At 42.4% G+C, this 17,947-nt stretch overlaps 1 pseudogene; it reads right to left on the bottom strand.

Moving 5' to 3' along the window:
- The window catches only part of LOC147004015 (large ribosomal subunit protein eL29 pseudogene), a 55,906-nt pseudogene extending 38,271 nt beyond the window's left edge, over positions 1 to 17,635 (bottom strand).
- Between the last annotated feature and the right edge of the window lie 312 nt (positions 17,636 to 17,947).

The following is a 17,947-nucleotide window of genomic DNA, read 5'->3' as shown; positions in this document are numbered from 1 at the left end:
AGAAGGTAATAGGAGAGACTTATATAGAGTCAAAGGACATTTTATGTGTGTATTCAATGACTGTGTATGTAGAGCACATAATTTCATTCATCCAATATGTTAATTAAAAAGAAAAAGTCTGAGTACTTCATTCTTGTAACTATTTAAGGGTATGACATAAAATTAATCTCCCACAACAGCTGTTGAGACCTCTTTTTGCAATTCCCTTTAATGTGTCATTAATATAAAAGATTACTCCATTGTAATGTATATTGTATTATAGATGGTCACATGTTGTTGGAGATCACTGTGAACCTGACTCTAAAAGCAAGTTTCACCCCCACCATTTTGAACCCAAGCATGTTTGTGTAAAACATTCTCCAAGTCCTCCTGTCTGGGGATAGCGTGGTCCTCCTCCCGACTCTGTCACAGGAAGGAAGAAACAGACCGACAGTGAGAACATTGTGCTCTCAACGGTCTGGCAAAACAAAACACAGGAACTTTTGAAACAAACCTAGAACTCTGTGTAGACAAGGTTAGCCTTGAACTGAAGAAATTCTTCTGCCTGTTTCTCAACTGGTCTGGGGATGATTTACTGAACAATTTAGACAAGTTTTGATATCTTGACCAAGAGAAAAGACAGTTACTTATGTTAGATGTGGTGACTGATGCCTGTAACCCCAGCAATTAAGCCATAGAGGCTTAACCAGGCTGGAGAAAAAAAAAATCACCCCTAGTGGGGGCTTAGTTTCCATTTCCAGAATCTGCTGAGATTCCCAGTACAGACCTTGTATGATCCAGAAATGAGTATGTTCTGTGTGAGAGTGTGGATGTGGACTGGTGAGATGGGCTCAGCAGATAAGAGTGCTGACTGCTTTTGACTCTCATGACTGGCCATCAGAGTATGGATGCTAGAAAGCTTGAATGTCCCTTTTTTGACAGTAACATGGCTCAAGATCAATGGCTGTATATTGGAACATATTCCGAGTCTGCTAAGTCCTTTCTAATGGTTCTACCTGGGAAAAGCATGTCTATTTAGCCCTCTTTTTTACTAAACTTGCATTGAATTTTTGGCAGAGTTCATCAACCCCCACAAAGATCATTTTTTTAAATATCTAGAAGCAAAACAAGTCAAGCCTCTGACATTCTTTCAGTTTTCATTAATTGGTAACTATTATGCAATTGTTTTTGTTGCCAAATAAGAAAGAAGGGAGAGCCAGAGGGAAGCTTCACAAATCAAAATCTAAATTAACCTTCTCACATTGATTATTTGCAAGAAAAGCCTATTAATATAAACACATACCAAAAATGTGTAGGCTTTTCTGCTTAAAAGAAACATAGCTAACTTTTTGCCTGTTTGTTTGTCTGTGGGCTGTGGGTTTTGTTTGGTTTTGTTTGATTTTGCTTTGCTTTTTGAGGCAGGATTTTGCTGTGTAATCCTGACTGGCTGGGTACTTCCGAAGTTACTCAAGATGACTTTGAATCTGTGGCAACCCTTTGAACCTTAGCCTTTCAAGTGCTAGGATTCTGTCCAACTCCCAAGAACTTTAGATTTAAATATTCACTGCAATCATAAGAAATGATGATAAACTTTATGAAGCAAAGACAAGAGCCTGGATGCATTGCTAATCTTTGATGTCCATATCCCTGTCCATCACATCATGAATTTATTCATCTTCTTTTCTGCTTGAGGAAGAAAGACCTCTTGATTATTTACACGTGCTGGGAGATGACCTGTAACCTGTATGTATCTTTGATTAGTCTCTATTTACAATATGGGTTAATTTCAGTGGGACTGACTTGGCCTAATGTTTAATCTCTGAAATGACCCAGGTTATGGCACTCACCGTCTACTAACTAAATATAAACACTGCTATGTAAACACAGGTCTCTAAGTTGTTTCATGGTAGTACATACTAAGTAGTCTGTCAGGACTATTTAACAGTAATTACTATACTTAAACTTTGCCCATACTTTGGATGGAACTTGGAGGAACTAAAGCTGGTCACACTCAAATGTGCCCATGTGACTGGCCAGCCCACTCTAAAAAAAAGGCAGTGTAAGTTTTGGGCTTTTTGGTACCAAGATATTTACACCTATCAGCCAGTGTAGGTGTACAATAACCTGAAGAAGTGTATCTGACACATCCAGATGGTGGGAGGTGAGGCGGCCTACACCAGAGATTTTTAGAGCATATCTATCAGTGCATATCTGCCTCCCACGGTTACTGTATTCTTTAACAGGAATAATGTGATTCCAGGAGTTCAAACTGGGTCCTGAAAATTCTTTAATTAAAAATTTTAAATGATTGACCATTTCTACTTCACACCAAACTGAAGCTAAGGAACTGTGATTCGTTGAGCCACACTGGTCCCTGGCATACAACCCTTCAGGTTACTTTTGAAGACAGCTGCCCCCAACTGCACTTCCAGTTATATGGACACAAGAAAAGAAAATATTGGTACAATCAATATTTTCTAATAAGTTTTTTAATAACTCCTGGTTTATTTTTAGGGTAGATCTAAATTTTTTCTTGTCAGACTGTTATCAAAGGACTTTGAGGGATTTGTGTCAAAATCTTCATTATTCTTTTTCAGTCCTCAGGGGAGAAAGGATTCAATAATAATAAAAGAATTCTGAAAAGTCTGATTTTCAGAGATCTTATAACTTCTACATTCTAAGTCTAAGTGGGGTATCCCAGTAACTCTTATGATAAAGCTCCCTCCAATTTTACTATCTCTAGTAACAATGTCCCAACAACAACAACAATGTCCCACCACTACACACCCACCTATTCAAACCCCAGACTTCACCAGCAACAAGTTCTGATGACAAAGTACTAGGAACCATATTATCAAACAGGTATAAGTGGGTCTTCCAAAGTAGCCATGGAGGCAATCTCTCAACTACATAAAACCCGGAGAGTTTGTCTTCTGGAAGAATGAATGAAAGACAAGTTGCCTTTAGTGTCAATCAGTTAGAACTTATCAGCTACTGTGAATAAATAGTTGATGTTATTGTGAGGCTCAAAGATGGTATTTTGCTTTTGAGAAAGAGTTTCACTCTTTAGTCCAAGTTAAGCTTAAACTGAGGGCAATCCTTCTCCTTCAGGATCCCCAGCGCTTGATTCCAGGTGTTCACCAACAGTTGAAGACAATAGGTCATTTCTCAGTAGCAGCCTTGATAGGTATATAGCACTAGGTTCTCATGTTGATTTACTAGAATACCAGCATCTAATGAGGACACTTCATCACTTCCATAGAATAAGAAAATAAAACCCCTAAGTTCTCTTCTTATCTGGAGACAGACATAACATGTAAACACAGGAATACCAAAGACTGTATGCTCTATTGTTTTTTCTCTAATAATAGCAGTAGCTACTTCTGCATCTTCAGATTTCTAGGAAAAATTAAGATACCTAATTCTGTCTTGTGCATGGAAATGAAAAACAGACGTATATCCCAATCCCCCCCCCCAAACCACTCAAATTCCCCATTTACAACAAGCTCTACCATCTCCTTCATATTTCATCATGGAGCCTGATATACCCAATTGCAGAAAGCTTCTATAACAAAGCTCACTGGTTCCCTGTATGTTCTTAATGGCTGTTGGTTGTCGCCCTGACAAATTGCTAAATGGGATTTGAATGCCATCGGAAATACCTTGTGCAAACCTGATGAACCCAGTTCAATTCCCAGAACCCATATAAAGGCAGAAGGAGAGAAGTGACTCCACCAAGTCATCCTTTGATCTCCACGTGTACACGCATATGCCCCTCCCCTGATAATAACAATTTCTCAAGTTTCTGACATATGGTATATCATAAACTGTTCATTATAATTTTTGTTGTTAGAATTGTTGCTACTAGCTACCAAGTAAATCAATGTTTGTCTCTGACCTCATCAAAAGTAAAGATTTTTCTATTGTTCCATCCTTGGAGGAAGTTGGCATTGGGCATACAAAGGTCTCAATGGATTGCTAGTTAAGACCTGCTTCAAATTGTCATTTTTGTGAGACTAGAAGGATGCAGGTAAACTATCAGCAGGATCGCACTCCCTCAGAGAACTTTATGAAGGAGTTTCAGTCAGAGTCCTAGTTTCATTGCTGTTACTGAGATAAAATATCCTGACAACAACATAAAGGAGAAAGGGTTCTCTCTTCTATCTCTTGTATTCTGTAGGTGATACTTGCATCTATGACTCCTGATCTCTTTCCTAGGATTTCTATCTCCAGAGTTGTCTCCCTTTGTGATTTCTTTATTGTTTCTATTTCCATTTTTAGATCCTGGAAGGTTTTGTTCAATTCCTTCACCTGGATGGTTTTAGCATCTTTGTCAAAGATCAAGTAATCATAGGTGTGTGGGTTCATTTCTGAGTCTTCAATTCTATTCCATTTATCTACCTGTCTGTCACTGTTCCAGTACTATGCAGTTTTTATCACAATTGATCTGTAGTATACCTTGAGATCAGGGATGGTGATTCCCCCAGAAGTTCTTTTATTGTTGAGAATAGTTTTTACTATCCTAGGATTTTTGTTATTCCAGATGAATTTGCAAATTTCCCTTTCTAACTCTGTGAAGAATTGAGTTGGAATTTTGATGGGGATTGCATTGAATCTGTAGATTGCTTTTGCCAAGATAGCCATTTTGACTATATTAATCCTGCCAATCCATGAACATAGGAGATCTTTCCATCTTCTGAGATCTTCTTTGAATTCTTTCTTCAGAGATTTGAAGTTCTTGGCATACAGATCTTTCACTTCCTTAGTTAGAGTCACACAAAGGTATTTTATATGATTTGTGACTATTTTTGAAGGGTGTTATTTCCCTAATTTCTTTCTCAGCCTGTTTATCCTTGGTGTAGAGAAAGGCCACGGATTTGAGTTAATTTTATATCCAGTACTTTGAAGAAGTAGTTTATCAGGTTCATGAGTTCTCTGGTGGAATTTTTGGGATCACTTATATATACTATCATATCATCTATAAATAGTGATATTTTTACTTCTTTCTTTCCAATTTGTATTCCTTTAATCTCCTTTTGTTGTCTAATTGCTCTGGCTAGAACTTCAAGTACTATATTGAATAGATAGAGAGTGGGCAGCCTTGTCTAGTCCCTGATTTTAGTGGGATTAATTCCAGCTTCTCACCATTTAGTTTGATGTTGGTTACTGCTTTGCTGTATATTGCTTTTATTATGTTTAGGTATGGGCCTTAAATTCCCACTCTTTCCAAGACTTTTATCATGAAGGGGTGTTGGAATTTGTCGAATGATTTCTCAGCATCTAATGAGATGATCATGTAGTTTTTGTCTTTGAATGTATTTATATAATGGATTACGTTGATGAATTTCCATATATTGAACCATCCTTGCATCCCTGGGATTAAGCTTATTTGATCATGGTGGATGATCACTTTGATGTGTTCTTGGATTCTGTTTGTGAGAGTTTTATTGAGTATTTTTGCATTGATATTTATGAGGGAAATTGATCTGAAGTTCTCTTTCTTTGTTGTGTCTTTGTGTGGTTTAGGTATCAGAGTAATTGTGGCATCATAGAACGAATTGGGTAGAGCACCTTCTGTTTCTATTTTGTGGAATAGTTTGAGGAGTATTGAAATTAGGTCTTCTTTGAAGGTCTGATAGAACTCTGCACTAAACCCATCTGGTCCTGGGCTTTTTTTGGTTGGGAGACTATTAATGACTTTTTCTATTTCTTTAGGGGATATGAGACTGTTTATGTCGTTAATCTGATCCTGATTTAACTTTGGTACCTGGTATCTGTCTAGAAAATTGTCCATTTCATCTAGGTTTTCCAGTTTTGTTGCATATAGGCTTTTGTAGTGGAATCTTATGATTTTTTTTGGATTTCTCAGATTCTGTTGTTATAGCTCCCTTTTAGTATACTGTCCCTGTGCGCTCTACTTAGTCTGGCTAGGGATTTATCCCTCTTGTTGATTTTCACAAAGAACCAGTTCCTGGTTTGTATAGTTCTTTGTATAGTTCTTTTTGTTTCCACTTTGTTGATTCCCGCCCTGAGTTTGATTGTTTCCTGCCATCTACTCCTCTTGGGTGAATTTGCTTCCTTTTGTTCTAGAGCTTTCAGGTGTGCTGACAAACTGCTCGTGTATTGTTCCAGCTTCTTTTTGGAGGCATTCAGAACTATGAGTTTTTCTCTTAGGACTGCTTTCATTGTGTCCCATAAGTTTGGATATGTTGTGGATTCATTTTCATTAGACTCTAAAAAGTCTTCAATTTCTTTCTTTATTTCTTCCTTGACCAAGTTATCATTGAGTAGATTGTTGTTCAGCTTCCACATGTATGTGGGTTTTCTATTATTAATGTTGATGTTGAAAATCAGCCTTAGTCCATGGTGATCTCATACGGTGCATGGGATTATTTCAATATTTTTCGTGTCTGCTGAGGCCTCTTTGGTGAGGCCTCTTTGGATTATACGGTCAATTTTGGAGAGGGTACTATGAGGTGCTAAGAAGAAGGTGTATCCTTTTGTTTTAGGATGAAATGTTCTATAGCTATCTGTTAAATCCACTTGTTTCCTAACTTCTGTTAGTTTCACTGTGTCTCTGTTTAGTTTCTGTTTCCAGGATCTCCATTGATGAGAGTGGAGTGTTGAAGTCTCCCACATTTATTGTGTGAGGTGCAAAGTGTGCTTTGAGTTTTAACAAAGTTTCTTTAATGAATGTGGATGCCCTTGCATTTGGAGCATAGATGTTCAGAATTGAGAGTTCATCTTGGTAAATTTTACCTTTGATGAGTTAAGTAGTGTCCTTCTTTACCTTTTTTGAGTACTTTAGTTTTTAAGTTGGTTTTATTCGATATTAGAGTGGCTACTCCAGCTTGTTTCTTGGGACCATTTGCTTGGAAAATTGTTTTCCAGCCTTTTACTCTAAGGTAGTGTCTGTCTTTGTCCCTGAGGTGGGTTTCCTGTATGCAGCAAAATGTTGGGTCTTGTTTACATAACCAGTCTGTTAGTCTATGTCTTTTTATTGGGGAATTGAGTCCATTGATATTAAGAGATACTAAGGAAAAGTCGTTGTTGCTCCCTGTTATTTTTGTTGTTAGAGTTGGAATTCTGTTCCTGTGGCTATCTTCTTTAGGTTTGTTGAAAAATTACTTTCTTGCTTTTTCTCAAGCTTAGTTTCCCTCATTGTGTTGAAATTTTTCCTTTACTATCCTTTGAAGGACTGAAATTGTGGAAAGATATTGTGTAAATTTTGTTTTGTCATGGAATACCTTTGTTTCTCCATCTATGGTAATTGAGAGTTTTGCTGGGTATAATAAATAGCCTGTGCTGGCATTTGTGCTCTTGGGGTCTGCATGACATCTGCCCAGGATCTTCTAGCTTTCATAGTCTCTGGGGAGAAGTCAGGTGTAATTCTGATAGGTCTGCCTTTATATGTTACTTGACATTTTTCCCTTACTGCTTTTAATATTCTTTCTTTGTTTTGTGCATTTAGTGTTTTGATTATTATGTGACAGGAGGAATTTCTTTTTTGGTCCAAACTATTTAGAGTTCTATAGACTTCGTGTATGTTCATGGGCATCTCTTTCTTTAGGTTGGGCAAGGTTTTCTTTTCTTTCTTTTTTTTTTTTTTTTTTTGTATAATTTTGTTGAAAATATTTACTGGTCCTTTAAGTTGTGTAAGGAGCCGTCCTCACATTCGCCATTATAAGATGGCACTGACACCTGTGTTCTAAGTAGTAAACAAACCATCTGCACATGCGCTGGGGTAGTTTCCCACCCCATGTGCTCTGCCTTTCCCGTGACGACAACTCTGGCTGATGGGCTGCAGCCAATCAGGGAGTGACACGTCGGAGGCGGAGGACAGTCCTCCATAAAAGGGAGGGGGCTCCGCCATCTCTCTCTCTCTCTGGCTCTCTTCTCCACTGGCTCCTGATGGGGTAAGCAATAAAGCTTGTGCCGCAGAAGATTCCGGTTGCCCTGAGTGTGTTCTTACCAGGGGGAACAAAAAAGCGGCGGGCAACAAATGGTGCCGAAACCCGCGAGCTACTGCATCACGGGGAAGGAGCGGTTAATGAAGTGTTCCCGCAAAACAGACTGTTGAGAAGGATCCGGTGTGGATTCAGAACTCTTCAGCTGGGGAACTGTGGTAATGAAGTGTTCCCACAAAACAGACTGTTGAGAAGGATCCGGCGTGGGTTCAGAACTCTTCAGCTGGGGAACGGATGCGCGTTTGTTACAGCTTTACAAGGTATGTCTGGTCTTGAACTTTCTCTAGTGTTAAAAGCCCTTTTATTTCTTTTCACATGTCAACAAGTGGTTAAGGCAGGGTGGAGAATTCTGGACAAAATTCAAGACAGTCTATCAGAAGTAAAGCGGGGAGAGAGAGCAGGAAAAAAGAGAAAGCATGGCGCGCCAAATAAGTATACAGGCCTTTCCACGGGTCTTGAATCCGAGGAAAAGTTAATGTCAGGGAAGAATACCTGGGGAGAGATTAGAAGGAAAGAGGAGAAAAAACAAAGGAAAAAAGAAAAGTTAATGTCAGGGAAAAATACCTGGGGAGAGATTAGAAGGAAAGAGGAGAAAAGAGATGAGTTTAAAGAGCCAGTTCTTAGTAGCTGTGAATCAGATAAAGGAATTAGCTCTTCTGAGAAAACAGACTTGGAGGAGGGAGCAGCTCGTTATGAGAGAGAAATGCGAGCTTATAGGTCAAGAAAGAAGCCAAAAGCGGCTGGCAAAGGCCAGCTTGCTGCTCGGCCTCTGGGCAGTTGGCTTCAAAGTCATAGTGCACCTCCGCCCTATGCGGAGCCCCCACCCTGCGTAGTGCGTCAGCCCTGTGCAGAGAGGCAGTGCGTGGACTCGTTCATTTCAAGAGAGGCACAAAGGAAGATACAACAGGCATTTCTGGTCTTTGAAGGAGCTGAGGGTGGGTGTGTTCACGCTCCGGTAGATTATACACAGATTAAAGAGCTTGCCGAATCGGTTCGTAAATATGGAGCCAATGCTAATTTCACCTTGGTGCAGTTAGGCAGGCTTGCTGGCGAGGCATTAACTCCTGCCGTCTGGCAAATGATTGCAAAAGCCGCTCTCCCCAGTGCGGGCAAATATATGGAATGGAGAGCTCTATGGCAAGAGGCTGCACAAACGCAGGCCTGAGCAAATGCTGCTGCTTTGACTCCAGAGCAGAGAGATTGGACCTTTGACCTGTTAACGGGTCAGGGAGCTTATACCGCTGATCAAACAAATTATCACTGGGGAGCTTATGCCCAAATTTCCTCCACGGCTATTAAGGCCTGGAAGGCGCTCTCCCGAACAGGTGAAGCCACTGGACAATTAACAAAGATACAGCGGCTGAACGACATTGTTCAGAGCCAGATAGGCCCAAAGAGATGGTTAAATGGAAAGATGTTTTAAATAACAAATGGAAAGGCCCGGATCCTATTTTGATAAGATCCAGGGGAGCTGTTTGTGTTTTTCCACAGAATGAAGACAACCCATTTTGGATACCAGAAAGACTCACCCGAAAAATCCAGACTGACCAAGGGAATACTGATGTCCCTCGTCTTGGTGATGTCCAGTGCGATAACAACAAAGGGAGAGCAGCATTGGGAGATACAGAATTGGACGGCTAAATTTGAACAGACCCTTTGAAAATTGAGACTTGCCCCACGCACTTGGACCTGTCCCTGACCTAAGGACTCTCTTTTCAACATTTTCCTTCTTTAAAGAATGGGTGGGGGTGGAATTATTTGGAGCTGTTCTTTGCTGTGGATTGGTGTTGCTTCTCTGATTGGTCTGTAAGCTTAAGGCCCAAATTAGGAGAGACATGGTGGTTATTGCCCAGGCGCTTGCAGCACTAGAACATGGTGCTTCTTCCCCTGATATATGGTTATCTATGCTTAAGCAATAGGTCGCTGGCCACTCAGCTCTTGCACCCCACGAGGCTAGTCTCATTGCACGGGATAGAGTGAGTGTGCTTCAGCAGCCCGAGAGAGTTGCATGGCTAAGCACTGCAGTAGAAGGGCTCTGTGGCATTTATGAGCCTATTCTAGGGAGACATGTCATCTTTCAAGAAGGTTGAGTGTCCAAGTGTCCTTCCCCCAGGAAAAACGACACGGGAGCGGACCAAGACCCCTTTGGGTGATGAGCCTGGGAGGAGGTTTTGTGTAAAGCCCCTATTTTACACACTGGGGATTTGACCTCTATCTCCACTCTCATTAATATGGGTGGCCTATTGCTCTTAAATAAAAGAAAAGGGGGAGATGTAAGGAGCCGTCCTCACATTCGCCATTATAAGATGGCACTGACACCTGTGTTCTAAGTAGTAAACAAACCATCTGCACATGCGCTGGGGTAGTTTCCCACCCCATGTGCTCTGCCTTTCCCGTGACGACAACTCTGGCTGATGGGCTGCAGCCAATCAGGGAGTGACACGTCGGAGGCGGAGGACAGTCCTCCATAAAAGGGAGGGGGCTCCGCCATCTCTCTCTCTCTCTGGCTCTCTTCTCCACTGGCTCCTGATGGGGTAAGCAATAAAGCTTGTGCCGCAGAAGATTCCGGTTGCCCTGAGTGTGTTCTTACCAGGGGGAACAAAAAAGCGGCGGGCAACAAATGGTGCCGAAACCCGCGAGCTACTGCATCACGGGGAAGGAGCGGTTAATGAAGTGTTCCCGCAAAACAGACTGTTGAGAAGGATCCGGTGTGGATTCAGAACTCTTCAGCTGGGGAACTGTGGTAATGAAGTGTTCCCACAAAACAGACTGTTGAGAAGGATCCGGCGTGGGTTCAGAACTCTTCAGCTGGGGAACGGATGCGCGTTTGTTACAGCTTTACAAGGTATGTCTGGTCTTGAACTTTCTCTAGTGTTAAAAGCCCTTTTATTTCTTTTCACATGTCAACAAGTGGTTAAGGCAGGGTGGAGAATTCTGGACAAAATTCAAGACAGTCTATCAGAAGTAAAGCGGGGAGAGAGAGCAGGAAAAAAGAGAAAGCATGGCGCGCCAAATAAGTATACAGGCCTTTCCACGGGTCTTGAATCCGAGGAAAAGTTAATGTCAGGGAAGAATACCTGGGGAGAGATTAGAAGGAAAGAGGAGAAAAAACAAAGGAAAAAAGAAAAGTTAATGTCAGGGAAAAATACCTGGGGAGAGATTAGAAGGAAAGAGGAGAAAAGAGATGAGTTTAAAGAGCCAGTTCTTAGTAGCTGTGAATCAGATAAAGGAATTAGCTCTTCTGAGAAAACAGACTTGGAGGAGGGAGCAGCTCGTTATGAGAGAGAAATGCGAGCTTATAGGTCAAGAAAGAAGCCAAAAGCGGCTGGCAAAGGCCAGCTTGCTGCTCGGCCTCTGGGCAGTTGGCTTCAAAGTCATAGTGCACCTCCGCCCTATGCGGAGCCCCCACCCTGCGTAGTGCGTCAGCCCTGTGCAGAGAGGCAGTGCGTGGACTCGTTCATTTCAAGAGAGGCACAAAGGAAGATACAACAGGCATTTCTGGTCTTTGAAGGAGCTGAGGGTGGGTGTGTTCACGCTCCGGTAGATTATACACAGATTAAAGAGCTTGCCGAATCGGTTCGTAAATATGGAGCCAATGCTAATTTCACCTTGGTGCAGTTAGGCAGGCTTGCTGGCGAGGCATTAACTCCTGCCGTCTGGCAAATGATTGCAAAAGCCGCTCTCCCCAGTGCGGGCAAATATATGGAATGGAGAGCTCTATGGCAAGAGGCTGCACAAACGCAGGCCTGAGCAAATGCTGCTGCTTTGACTCCAGAGCAGAGAGATTGGACCTTTGACCTGTTAACGGGTCAGGGAGCTTATACCGCTGATCAAACAAATTATCACTGGGGAGCTTATGCCCAAATTTCCTCCACGGCTATTAAGGCCTGGAAGGCGCTCTCCCGAACAGGTGAAGCCACTGGACAATTAACAAAGATACAGCGGCTGAACGACATTGTTCAGAGCCAGATAGGCCCAAAGAGATGGTTAAATGGAAAGATGTTTTAAATAACAAATGGAAAGGCCCGGATCCTATTTTGATAAGATCCAGGGGAGCTGTTTGTGTTTTTCCACAGAATGAAGACAACCCATTTTGGATACCAGAAAGACTCACCCGAAAAATCCAGACTGACCAAGGGAATACTGATGTCCCTCGTCTTGGTGATGTCCAGTGCGATAACAACAAAGGGAGAGCAGCATTGGGAGATACAGAATTGGACGGCTAAATTTGAACAGACCCTTTGAAAATTGAGACTTGCCCCACGCACTTGGACCTGTCCCTGACCTAAGGACTCTCTTTTCAACATTTTCCTTCTTTAAAGAATGGGTGGGGGTGGAATTATTTGGAGCTGTTCTTTGCTGTGGATTGGTGTTGCTTCTCTGATTGGTCTGTAAGCTTAAGGCCCAAATTAGGAGAGACATGGTGGTTATTGCCCAGGCGCTTGCAGCACTAGAACATGGTGCTTCTTCCCCTGATATATGGTTATCTATGCTTAAGCAATAGGTCGCTGGCCACTCAGCTCTTGCACCCCACGAGGCTAGTCTCATTGCACGGGATAGAGTGAGTGTGCTTCAGCAGCCCGAGAGAGTTGCATGGCTAAGCACTGCAGTAGAAGGGCTCTGTGGCATTTATGAGCCTATTCTAGGGAGACATGTCATCTTTCAAGAAGGTTGAGTGTCCAAGTGTCCTTCCCCCAGGAAAAACGACACGGGAGCGGACCAAGACCCCTTTGGGTGATGAGCCTGGGAGGAGGTTTTGTGTAAAGCCCCTATTTTACACACTGGGGATTTGACCTCTATCTCCACTCTCATTAATATGGGTGGCCTATTGCTCTTAAATAAAAGAAAAGGGGGAGATGTAAGGAGCCGTCCTCACATTCGCCATTATAAGATGGCACTGACACCTGTGTTCTAAGTAGTAAACAAACCATCTGCACATGCGCTGGGGTAGTTTCCCACCCCATGTGCTCTGCCTTTCCCGTGACGACAACTCTGGCTGATGGGCTGCAGCCAATCAGGGAGTGACACGTCGGAGGCGGAGGACAGTCCTCCATAAAAGGGAGGGGGCTCCGCCATCTCTCTCTCTCTCTGGCTCTCTTCTCCACTGGCTCCTGATGGGGTAAGCAATAAAGCTTGTGCCGCAGAAGATTCCGGTTGCCCTGAGTGTGTTCTTACCAGGGGGAACAAAAAAGCGTGGTCAACAAAGTTGGAAATCTTCATTCTCATCTATACCTATTATCCTTAGGTTTGGTCTTCTCATATTGTCCTGGATTTCCTGGATGTTTTGGGTTAGGATCTTTTTGCATTTCACATTTTTTTAATTGTTGTGTCAATGTTTTCTATGGTATCTTCTGCACCTGAGATTCTCTCTTCTATCTCTTGTATTCTGTTGGTTATGCTTGCATCAATGGCTCTTGACTTCTTTCCTAGGTTTTCTATTTCCAGAGTTGTCTCCTTTTGTGGTTTCTTTATTATTTCTACTTACATTTTTAGATCCTTGGTGGTTTTGTTCAATTCTTTCACCTGATTGGATGTGTTCTCCTGTATTTCTTTAAGGGAGTTATATATTTCCTTCTTATAGTCCTCCATCATCATCATGAGTAATGACTTTAGATCCATATCTTGCTTTTCTGGTGTGATGGTGTATCCAGGACTTGCTATAGTGAGAGAATTTGGTTCTGATGATGGCAAGTAACCTTGGTTTCTGTTGCTTTTGTTCTAATGCTTGCCTCCTGCCATCTGATTATCTCAAGTGCTCACTGCCCTCAATATATCTGATTGGAGCCTGTCCTTCCTGTAATCCCAGTTGATTCAGAACTCCTCAGAGTCCAGCTTTCTCTGTGATAATGTGATTCTGGGATTCTGTGAACCTGAGATTCTAGGTGTGTCAGTGTTCTTGGCAGTCAAGCTTCCTCTGAGACCCAGAGATCCTGGTGTGACTAAGCTCCTGGGATCCTGGAATCCTAAGATCCTGGGTGTGTTACCGTGCCTGGAAGTGATATCTCCTCTGGGGACCGTGGCGTTGTCCAATGTGTTTGAAACCAAGGTAGACCAGCACCTACCAGAAGGAACCTGAGCCGCTGGTCAGGTGGGGCTCCTGTGTCCTTGATCCTGCTGTTACAGGCCCCTCACAATTGTTTTGGGACAGATGTTGCGTTCCACTCACCAGTGATCCTAAGATCCTGGGCGTGCTAGGGTGCCTGCAGTGTGGAGAGTCCTTTGGGAACCGTTGGACTGTCCACCAAGTTTTCGTCCAAGGTGGCCTAGTGCCACACCACCTCTAGTAGGATCTGTATGACAAGTACCACAGACTGAGGCTATTGAACTCAAAAGGGGGAGGCCTCCTGGAAACGGTTGTAGAATTCTTCACTGGAGAAAAAATATTGAGCCGTAGTTCTCACAGCAATCTATCTGTTTTGTTTTCTCTTATTCCTTTTCTTATTTATATGTTCCTGGTGGCCGAGGCCAAGATCTTAAATGAGAATGATGGGTAAGAAACCATCACTAGAGACGGGGCCACTAACATGACCTTATCCCCAGGGAAACCAATGCTTTACTTTCTTTTTTTTTTTCCAATTTTTTATTAGATATTTTCTTCATTTACATTTCAAATGCTATCCTGAAAGTCCCCTATACCCTCCCCCTGCCCTGTTCCCCTACCCACCCACTCCCACTTCTTGGCCCTGGCATTCCCCTGTTCTGGGGCACATAAAGTTTGCAAGACCAAGGGGCCTCTCTTCCCAATGATGGCTGACTAAACCATCTTCTGCTACATATGCAGCTAGAGACACAAGCTCTGGGGGCACTGGTTAGTTCATATTGTTTTCCACCTATAAGGTTGTAGACCCCTTCAGCTCCTTGGGTACTTTCTCTAGCTCCTCCATTGGGGGCCCTGTGTTCCATCCAATAGATAACTGTGAGCATCCACTTCTATATTTGCCAGGCACTGGCCTAGCCTCACATGAGACAGCTATATCAGGGTCCTTTCAGAAAAAATTTGCTAGCATATGCAATAGTGTCTGCATTTGGTGGCTAACTGTGGGATGGATCCCCGGGTGGGGTAGTCTCTGGATGGTCTATCCTTTTGTCTTAGCTCCAAACTTTGTCTCTGTAACTCCTTCCATGGGTATTTCATTCCCTATTCTAAGGAGGAATGAAGTATCCACAGTTGGGTCTTCCTTCTTCTTGATTTTCTTGTGTTTTGCAAATTGTATCTTAGATATTCTAAGTTTCTGGGCTAATATCCACTTCTCAGTGAGTGCATATCATGTGTGTTTTTTTGTGATTGGGTTACCTCACTAAGGATGATATCCTCCAGATACATCCATTTGTCTAAGAATTTCATAAATCTATTGTTTTTAATAGCTGAGTAGTACTCCATTGTGTAAATGTACCACATTTTCTGTATCCATTCCTCTGTTGAGGGACATCTGGGTTCTTTCCAGCTTCTGGCTATTATAAATAAGGCTGTCATGAACATACTGAAGCATGTGTCCTTATTACCAGCTGGAACATCTTCTGGGTATATGCCCAGGAGAGGTATTGCTTGATCTTTCAGTAGTACTATGTCCAATTTTCTGAGGAACCGCCAGACTGATTTCCAGAGTGGTTGTACAAGCTTGCAATCCCACCAACAATGGAGGAGTGTTCCTCTTTCTCCACATCCTTGCCAGCATCTGCTGTCACCTGAATTTTTGATCTTAGCCATTCTGACTGGTGTGAGGTGGAATCTCAGGGTTGTTTTGATTTGCATTTCCCTGACCTTTGAAGGGCTGGATTCATGGAAAGATATTGTGTGAATTTGGTTTTGTCATGAAGTACTTTGGTTTCTCCATCTATGGTAATTGAGAATTAGCCTGGGCTGGCATTTGTGTTCTTTTAAGATTTGTATAGCACCTGTCCAGGATCTTCTGGCTTTCATAGTCTCTGGCGAGAGGACTGGAGTAATTCTAATAGGCTTGCCTTTATATGTTACTTGACCTGTATTTAATATTCTGTCTTTATTTAGTGCATTTGTTGTTCTGATTATTATGTGTCGGAAGGTGTTACATCCACTCCAGTAGTGACAAGCGCGACAGGCCTTGAAAACCTGGGTGCTGTCCTGAGGCGAAAAGTTCATGGAAACTTAGTCTCCTGGAATCGTGGCATCCTATATAAAGAATGCTCCAATGTCCTTGCTTTAGTTGGTAAATGGATCTGTTTGCTTTCCCTTAATATTGCTTTATTACAAGTGCTCCTAAGGATTGATATTTTGACATATAGCTAAGTGAGATTCTAGGCAGTCCTTTTCTGGCCCAGTCTATTTGGAGTTCTGTAGGCTTCTTGTATGTTCATGGGCATCTCTTTCTTTAGGTATGGGAAGTTTTCTTCTATAATTTTGTTGAAGATATTTGCTGGCCCTTTAAGTTGAAAAATCTTCATTCTCATCTACTCCTATTATCCGTAGGTTTGGTCTTCTCATTGTGTCCTGGATTTCCTGGATGTTTTGAGTTAGGATCTTTTTGCATTTTGCATTTTCTTTGATTGTTGTGTCCATGTTCTCCATGGAATCTTCTGCACCTGAGATTTTCTCTTCCATCTCTGTATTCTGTTACTGATGCTCACATCTATGGTTCCTGATTTCTTTCCTAGGGTTTCTATCTCCAAAGTTGTCTCCCTTTGGGTTTTCTTCATTGTTTCTACTTCCATTTTTAGATCTTGGATGGTTTTGTTCAGTTCCATCACCTGTTTGGTTGTGTTTTTCTGTAGTTCTTTAAGGGATTTTGTGTTTCCTCTATAAGGTTTTCTACCTGTTTAGCAGTATTTTCCTGTAATTCTTTAAGGGCTTCTACCTGTTTAGCAGTGTTCCCCTGTATTTCTTTAAGTGAATTATTAATGCCCTTCTTAAAATCTTCTACCACCACCATGAGATATGATTTTAAATTTGAGTCTTGGTTTTCAGGTGTGTTGGAGTATCCAGGACTTGCTGTGGTTGGCATACTCATTCTGATGATGCCCAGTGTTCTTGGTTTCTGTTAGTAAGATTCTTACATGTGCTTTTTGTCATCTGGTAATCTCTGGTGTTAATGTTCTAGCTGTCTCTGGCTGGAGCTTGATCCTCCTGTGATTCTGTTAGCCTCTGTCAGCACTCCTGGGAGTCCAACTCTCACCTTAGTCCCTGTGGTCAGAGCATTCTCTGTAGGCAAGCTCTCCTCTTGCAGGGCAGGTGTCCAGAAGTCTGGAGCTCTGATCCACCTCCTGAGTCCTGGGGTCACACCCCTTTCCGTAGGCCGACTCTCCTCTGGCAAGGAAGGTGCCAAGGGGTCTGGATCTCAGATCTGCCTCCTGGCTAAGGATGAAGGCCCAAAGGGACCATATCCAAGAAGCTCTGTTGCTTCTGTCGCCCACATGCTCTCCAGTGATCTCAAGGTCCTGGGTGTGCTATGGGTCCTGTGGATTGGAGAGTCCTCTGGGGCCCTAGATGCCCTCAGCTGGGTTCACTTGGAAGATGGCAGCACTGGCCTGACCAGAAAGAATCTCGGCCTCTGGTTGAGTGGGGTTCCTTTGTCCCTGTTCCTGCTGGCACAAGACCCTCCTTGATTCTTTGGAGTTGATGTTGTGTTTCACTCACCTGTGATCCCAAGGTGATCCCGAGGTCCAGAGGCGTGGAGAGTCCTCTGGGGTTTTTGGCAGGCTCTGCCAGATTCCATGCTTTACTTTCTAAATTATTTACAAAACCAATATGATAAAATTTTTCCCAACAATAAAATTTCATATGACTACACGTGTGTCATTGGGGGTGGATTTTGGTATATGGTAAAGAAAGCCTTAATTAGAAAGAATTAAAATAGTTTAAATTTATACATTGAAGATTTATAAAAAATCAGGCACTAGACGTTAAATAATAATTGACCATGGGGCTAGAAAGTTTGTTCAGCAGTTGAGAGCACTGACTGTTAAAGATTTATTAACCTGCTCCTGCCACTAGCCTTGGACGACAGCCCCCCCTACGTCCTTTTAGA

This window comes from Mus caroli, unplaced genomic scaffold (assembly GCF_978045245.1).
Source record: "Mus caroli unplaced genomic scaffold, Mus_caroli_1 scaffold_7, whole genome shotgun sequence".
NCBI lineage: Eukaryota > Metazoa > Chordata > Mammalia > Rodentia > Muridae > Mus > Mus caroli.
The sequence above is the reverse complement of the archived record's forward strand: the minus strand, read 5'-3'. Positions and strand labels throughout refer to the sequence as shown.